General features: G+C 46.3%; 1 long non-coding RNA gene across 1 annotated transcript in view; it reads left to right on the plus strand.

Moving 5' to 3' along the window:
- Nucleotides 1-354: 354 nt before the first annotated feature.
- LOC108543868 (uncharacterized) overlaps nucleotides 355-6379 on the plus strand; it is a 43167-nt gene continuing 37142 nt past the window's right edge. The window contains exons 1-2 of the long non-coding RNA XR_001889689.1: nucleotides 355-398; nucleotides 1034-1127. This is a non-coding gene — a long non-coding RNA (uncharacterized LOC108543868). The remainder of the gene's footprint in view (nucleotides 399-1033; nucleotides 1128-6379) is intronic.

Here is a 6379-nt window from a genome sequence, read left to right on the forward strand (position 1 = left end):
CTTCAAAAGCCATTGATCTATCTTGTACTTTTAATTAGATCTTTCATTCATGTATTTTGCAACATGATTCACTGATCATCTGGCAAACATTGGTTCACTGAGTTATGGTCATCTTCCAAATATTAACACAGCTCATATGAAATCAAGATAGCACACTCATTAATATTACCACTGATCTGATTAGAAAAGACTTCAATCATTGAAAAGCTGACATGCTCATTATGATAAATCCAAATTACTCAAAATTTTATTTTTCATCTAAAAGCTTAAATTTTGTCTTTTGTTATTATTTTTTATTATTAGAGATGGGATCTTACTACATCACTCAGGGTGGTCTCGAACTCCTCGCCTAAAGTGATGTTCCTGCCTCAGCTTACAGAGCAGCTGGGATTACAGAGGTGAGCTACCCCACCTGCTAAAAGTTTGAATTTTCTCCTTAGCAATAAACACAGTCAGTTGTTTTCTTTGAAGCAACAGGCTCACCTCATTCCCTTTGTTAATTTTTATTTATTTATTTATTTATTTTTTTGAGAGGAGTCTCGCTCTGTCGCCCAGGCTGGAGTACAGTGGCCTGATCTCTGCTCACTGCAAGCTCCACTTCCCAGGTTCACACCATTCTCCTGCCTCAGCCTCCCGAGAAGCTGGGACTACAGGATCCTGCCACCACTCCCTGCTAATTTTTTTTTTATATATATTTTTAGTAGAGGTGGGGTTTCACCGTGTTAGTGAGGATTTCGATCTCCTGACCTCATGATCCATCTGCCTCAGCCTCCCAAAGTGCTGGGATTACATGCATGAGCCATCGCACCCAGCCACTTCATTCCCTTTTAAGGAAAATGTCAGCCCAATAACCCAGAGTTTTCTGTTATTTGTTCTTTCAAGTAAAAACAGGATTCCATGAAAAAAAGAGAGTAAATTATCAGAAAAAATTTTTTGTTTAAACTTTATAGAGCTTTTTGGAGATCAGAATTGAGAATAAGGAAGAGTGGGCCTGAATTACATTTACTTCATTACTGATTTCTCCATTTCATAGTTCATACCCGGGGGCTCATCATGATGGACTTCCGTCAGGAATTGGTGGATTCTTGGTCTCGCTGACTTCAAGAATGAAGCCGTGGACTGTCACAGTGAGTGTTTCAGCTCTTAAAGATGGTATGTCCAGAGTTTGCTCCTTCAGATTTTCAGATATGTCTGGAGTTTCTTCCTTCTGGTGGGTTCGTGGTCTCGCTGACAGGAGTGAAGCTGCAGACTTTCATGGTTAGTGTTACAGCTCTTAAAGGTAGCACATCTGGAGTTGTTCACCCTTCCTGGTGGGTTTGTGGTCTCGCTGGCTTCAGGAGTGAAGCTGCAAACCTTCACGATGTTAGAGCTCACAAAGGTGGGGTAGAGCCAAAGTGCAAAAGAACAAACCTTCCACAGTGTCCAATGGGACCCGAGTGTGTTGCCTCTGGCAGGCTTGGGCAGCCTGCTTTTATTCATTTATCTGGCCCCACTCACATCCTGCTAATTGGTCCATTTTACAGAGAGCTGATTGGTCCATTTTACAGAGAGCTGATTGGTCTGTTTTGACAGGGTGCTGATTGGTGCGTTTACAATCCCTGAGCTAGACACAGAGTGCTGATTGGTGCATTTACAATCCTTTAGCTAGACACAGAGCGCTAGACAGAAAAGTTCTCCAAGTCCCCACTAGATTAGCTGGATACACAGAGCACCAATTGGTGCATTTACAAACCCTGAGCTAGACACAGAGTGCTGATTGGTGCATCTACAATCCTCCAGCTAGACATAAAAGTTCTCCAAGTCCCCATTAGACCCAGGAGCCTACCTGGCTTCACCTAGTGGATCCCACACGGGGGGCTGCAGGCGGAGCTGCCTGTCAGTTCCACACCGTGCGCCCGCACTCCTCAGCCCTTGGGTGGTCGATGGAACCGGGGACCGCGGAGCAAGGGGCGGCGCTCCTCAGGGAGGCTTGGACTGCGCTGAAGCCCATGTTGGGGGCGGGAGGCTCGGGCATGGCAGGCTGCAGGTCCCGAGCCCCTGTCCCTTGGGGAGGCAGCTGAGGCCCCGCGAGAAATCGAGCACAGCGCCGGCCGGCCCGCACTGCTTGGGGGACCCGGGGCATCCTCTGCAGCTGCCGACCTGGGTGCTAAGGCCCTCACTGGGGCCGGTGGCGCCGGCAGGCTGCTTCGAGGGCGGGGCCCGCCGAGCCCACGCCCACCCGGAACTCGCGCTGGCGCGCGAGCGCCACGCGCATCCGTGGTTCCCGCCCGCGCTTCTCTTTCCACATCTCCCCGCAAGCAGGGGGAGCAGGCTCCGGCCTCGGCTAGCCCAGACGGGGGCTCCCACAGTGCCGTGGCGGGCTGAAGGGCTCCTCAGGCGCCGCCAGAGTGGACGCAGAGGCTGAGGAGGCACCCAGAGTGAGGGGTGCTAGCGTGTTGTCACCTCTCAGACTGAATAATCCATTTATTCAGAAAAGGTCTTCAAGCAGTGGAAAGTGGACAAGCTCGCTAAGGTAAATTCAAGTTATCCAAAATTTTAAGTTTCACCGAAAAGCTTGAATTTTGATTTTACTATTTTACTTTATTTGATTTTTTTTTCCTGCAAAATACATATCGAGCCCCTGCCATGGACTGAGCCCTGTTCTTGGTCCTGGGTATAACTAAACAAAGTTGCAACCCTTACATTTTAATGAGGTGGCAGGGGTTGTAAACGTTGTAACTATGATCCCAGGTAGTACAAGAGCTACAAGGAAAAATAAAGCAGAATGCGGACCTAGAAAATGTCAGAGGTGAGGGAGGTGGTGGGGTGAGTAAGGAGAGGTGTGGGCGGAGGAGGGCAGGCAGTGCTAGTTAGGGTGTTCAGTGAAGGCCGCGGAGGCCTTTTGGCCAGACATACCTGCGACGTAGGACAGCAAGCAGCATGAGCACTGGGGCAGAAACCTTTCTGGGCAGAGTGAACAGCAAGTGATCTAGAAGCAGGTGTGTTCTAGCAGGTTTCAGGAAATGAAAGAAGGCCAGGGTGGCCACTGAAAAAAGAGCAAAGAGAGTAGAAGCGAATCCTGCCGTCAGTCAAGTCTGCTAAGTACTTGGGATCTTTTTCTCAGCAAGATGGCAAGCTGTTAGAGGAGGGCCGTGAGCAGGGCGGTGACCAGCGAGGACTGTGTGTAACAGGGTGACTCTGGCTGTTGTGTGGTTAAGTAAGGGAGTGCAATGAATGAGTCCTGAGGTCTGGCGCTCAGGACCCATTCCAATCTCTTTCTCTAGTGCTCCGCAGCCCTGCAGAGACCAGAAAGCGAAAACCACATACCTTGGATTCCTGTGTAGCTGGGCTTCTGGATGGGGCAGATGTAGGTTCCACCAATCGGAAGCACTCACATGAGATTCAGTAAGGGCAATTCTCCCACCTCAGCTTTCTGAGTAGCTGGGACTACAGGTGCACGCCACCAGGCCCGGCTGATTTTTGTATTTTCAGTAAAGACGGGGTTTCGCCATGTTGGCCAGGCTGGTCTCGAACACCTGACCTCAAGTGATCTGCCCACCTTGGCCTCCCAAAGTCCTGGGATTACAGGCTTGGACCACCATGCCAGGTATTATTTTTTCAACTCCATAAATACTTACTTCCCCTCCTAATGTCTCTTCTCAGTTGCCACCCTGCTGTCCTCCTTCCTTCCTCCCTGGGTGATTCCTCACACAGCCTTTTCTTCCCCTGAAGATTTTCCTCTAGTCTTCCAATCCTTTCTGTTTCTCTCAGCCTTTCTTAAGCAGGGCAGTTCAGCTCTAGCATCTCTAATATATAATATGCTTCCGCCCCATCTCAAGATCTGCAAACATCAGACCCTCAGGGGACCAGAATTTATGCTCTCTAGGTAACATTTGAGGGGTTTTAAAAGACAAAGACATTTTTCTTTTATCATTCAACAAGCTAGTACGACTGTTTACCTTTATGGATATTTGGAGGATTCAGTGAGATATCAAATGTGATCTGCCTGGCTTAGTGCCTGACACCTAGCATGTGATTAATAAAAATCAGGCCTTTAAAAAATATATAGACAGGGTCTTACCCTGTCACTCAAGCTGGAGTGCAGTGGTGTGATCCTAGCTCACTGCAACTTTGAACTCCCACCTTTAACCTCCCCAGTAGCTGGGACTACGGGCAAGTGCCACTACACCTGGCTTTTTTTTTTTTTTTTTTTTTTTTTTTGTAGAGATGGGGGTCTCGCTATGTTATCCAGGCTGTGCTCGAACTCCTGGCCTCAAGTGATCCTCGATCCTCCTCAGCCTCCCAAAGTGCTTGGATTACAGGTGTGATCCACTGCACCTGGCCAGAAATCAGTTCTTGCTCTTCCTGACTTTCAGTTCTCATTTACTACGATTTATGATTTTATCTTTTTTATGTTTTAAGATCATGGAGAACAGCTAATTCACAATTGGAAATCATTCCCAGGGAAGCAAAGTTTGACTCCTGCTGGTGTTCCCTGCCCTCTGGGCACATGGACAGGCATGTGTTAGGGTTCAGTACATGCTGGTTGACAAGGACTAGCAAGTGGGTTGTGATTTATTTCAATTGGTTGCCTTGGGAGCCAAACATAGGGGACTGTGCTGATGTATCAAAGCACAATCAAAAAGATCTAAAAGTCTCCTTTGTTATATTTTCATGTCTATCTCACTGTCCTTATCAGTCAGTTTCCACAGAATAGCTAAGAGATTAAAAAGCTTAAACTTAATTTTCTTGCTTAAACTCAATGTTTCAAGAGCCTTCCAACCTGACAGCAGTAAAATATTTAAGTCTATTAGTCTGTGGTTCCAGGAATTTCAGAGAGATGCTTGTGTCAAATGATTTCCAGCAAGGACATATTAAATTGCCTTTATCTCATCTGTCTGTGAGGATCTTGAAATGGAAGCTGTTTATTGGAGGGGTGCAGCCAGACGGTCAGAGCCTTTTTTGAAGTCCTCATCATCCAGCTCTTAGTTTATGACATTTGAAACACTTATTTGACGACAGAAATGGAAGTTAACTATTGGTTCAAATGATTGGCAGTACTTAGCAGGACGAGGTACGTGTAACTCAGACACTGGAATGGATTTTTAAATTAACCTCACTACTGGATCTGCTATTCAGCACCCAGATCTGGGAAAACACTCCCTTAAGAATCTAATGCTAAGTTTTCATTTTAAAGCTGCACCTACCTATTACATTTCCAATCTGGAAATTTTGCCTTGGTAAATCATATTCAGCCATCACTCTGCATATCTCTGCCAGCCACCAAATTACCCTAAATATTGCTCCCTTCCTTGTAGTTCAGATTTGCCTCCACACTCGCTTGCTTGCTTGGTTTTTTTTTTTGTTTTTTTGTTTTTTTTTTTGACAGTCTTGCTCTGTCACCCAGGCTGGAGTGCAGTGGCACGATCTCAGCTCACTGCAACCTCTGCCTCCCAGGTTCAAGCAATTCTCCCGCCTCAGCCCCCCCAAGTAGCTGGGATTACAGGCACATGTCACTATACCCAGCTAATTTTTGTATTTTTAGTAGAGATGGGGTTTCACTATGTTGGCCAGGCTGATCTTGAACTTCTGACCTCAGGTGATCCACCCACCTCAGCCTCCCAAAGTACTGGGATTACAGGCATGAACCACTGTGCCAGGCCTTCTGCACTCCCTTTCGAGATAGACCTTCTGCCTTATTCAATTTCCTAGCCACCATAATGCATGTGCCTTACCTGTGGCAGAAAGAATTCAACAAATATTTAAGCATAAAGGATAAATTAAAAATGAGATCCAAAATTTGGAGTCCACTGAAGTTGTTTGTAACTTTGGAATACAATTCTTGCATTTAGGTTTTAACATCCCAGGAAGCAGATTGAAGTTGTTTGTGTAAGAATACCCCAATTACTCCTCCCCCAAAATTTTCTGTCTTCTCATAGGAAAGCAAAGTGGCCTCACTAAATGATAAGTATGGCCCTGTGTTTAGGGCTATCTGTCCCACCTCCTAAACATCCCTGTACCAAGTGTAACATGCTCCTCTGAGTCCAGGGTCCAGAGGTTTGGACCAAGGGCCATGGTCTGATTGTATTTTCTCAGTAAGGAAATTCTCAACCCAGTCAACATGTTCTACAGCCTGTAAACTAAACTCCGCATTCATAAACAGGCCCCCCAGGATATAGCCATGTAGGAGCCATAGAATCAGAATACTGAAGAGACACAAACATCTTGGATATTACATTGCAATCCACTGTCATTAAAAAGTCGGATTAGGCCAGGCATAACTTTAATTATATGGATCAATAGTAATGATAGCTAAGAAGTCCTCTTAATTGAGCTGGGTTTCTTTTCCCCTTCCTTCCCTTCTTTCCTTTCCTTCCCTTCCTTTCCTTCCTTCCCTTCC

This window comes from Rhinopithecus bieti, unplaced genomic scaffold (genome assembly GCF_001698545.2).
Source record: "Rhinopithecus bieti isolate Rb0 unplaced genomic scaffold, ASM169854v2 scaffold_25360, whole genome shotgun sequence".
Taxonomy (NCBI): Eukaryota; Metazoa; Chordata; class Mammalia; order Primates; family Cercopithecidae; genus Rhinopithecus; species Rhinopithecus bieti.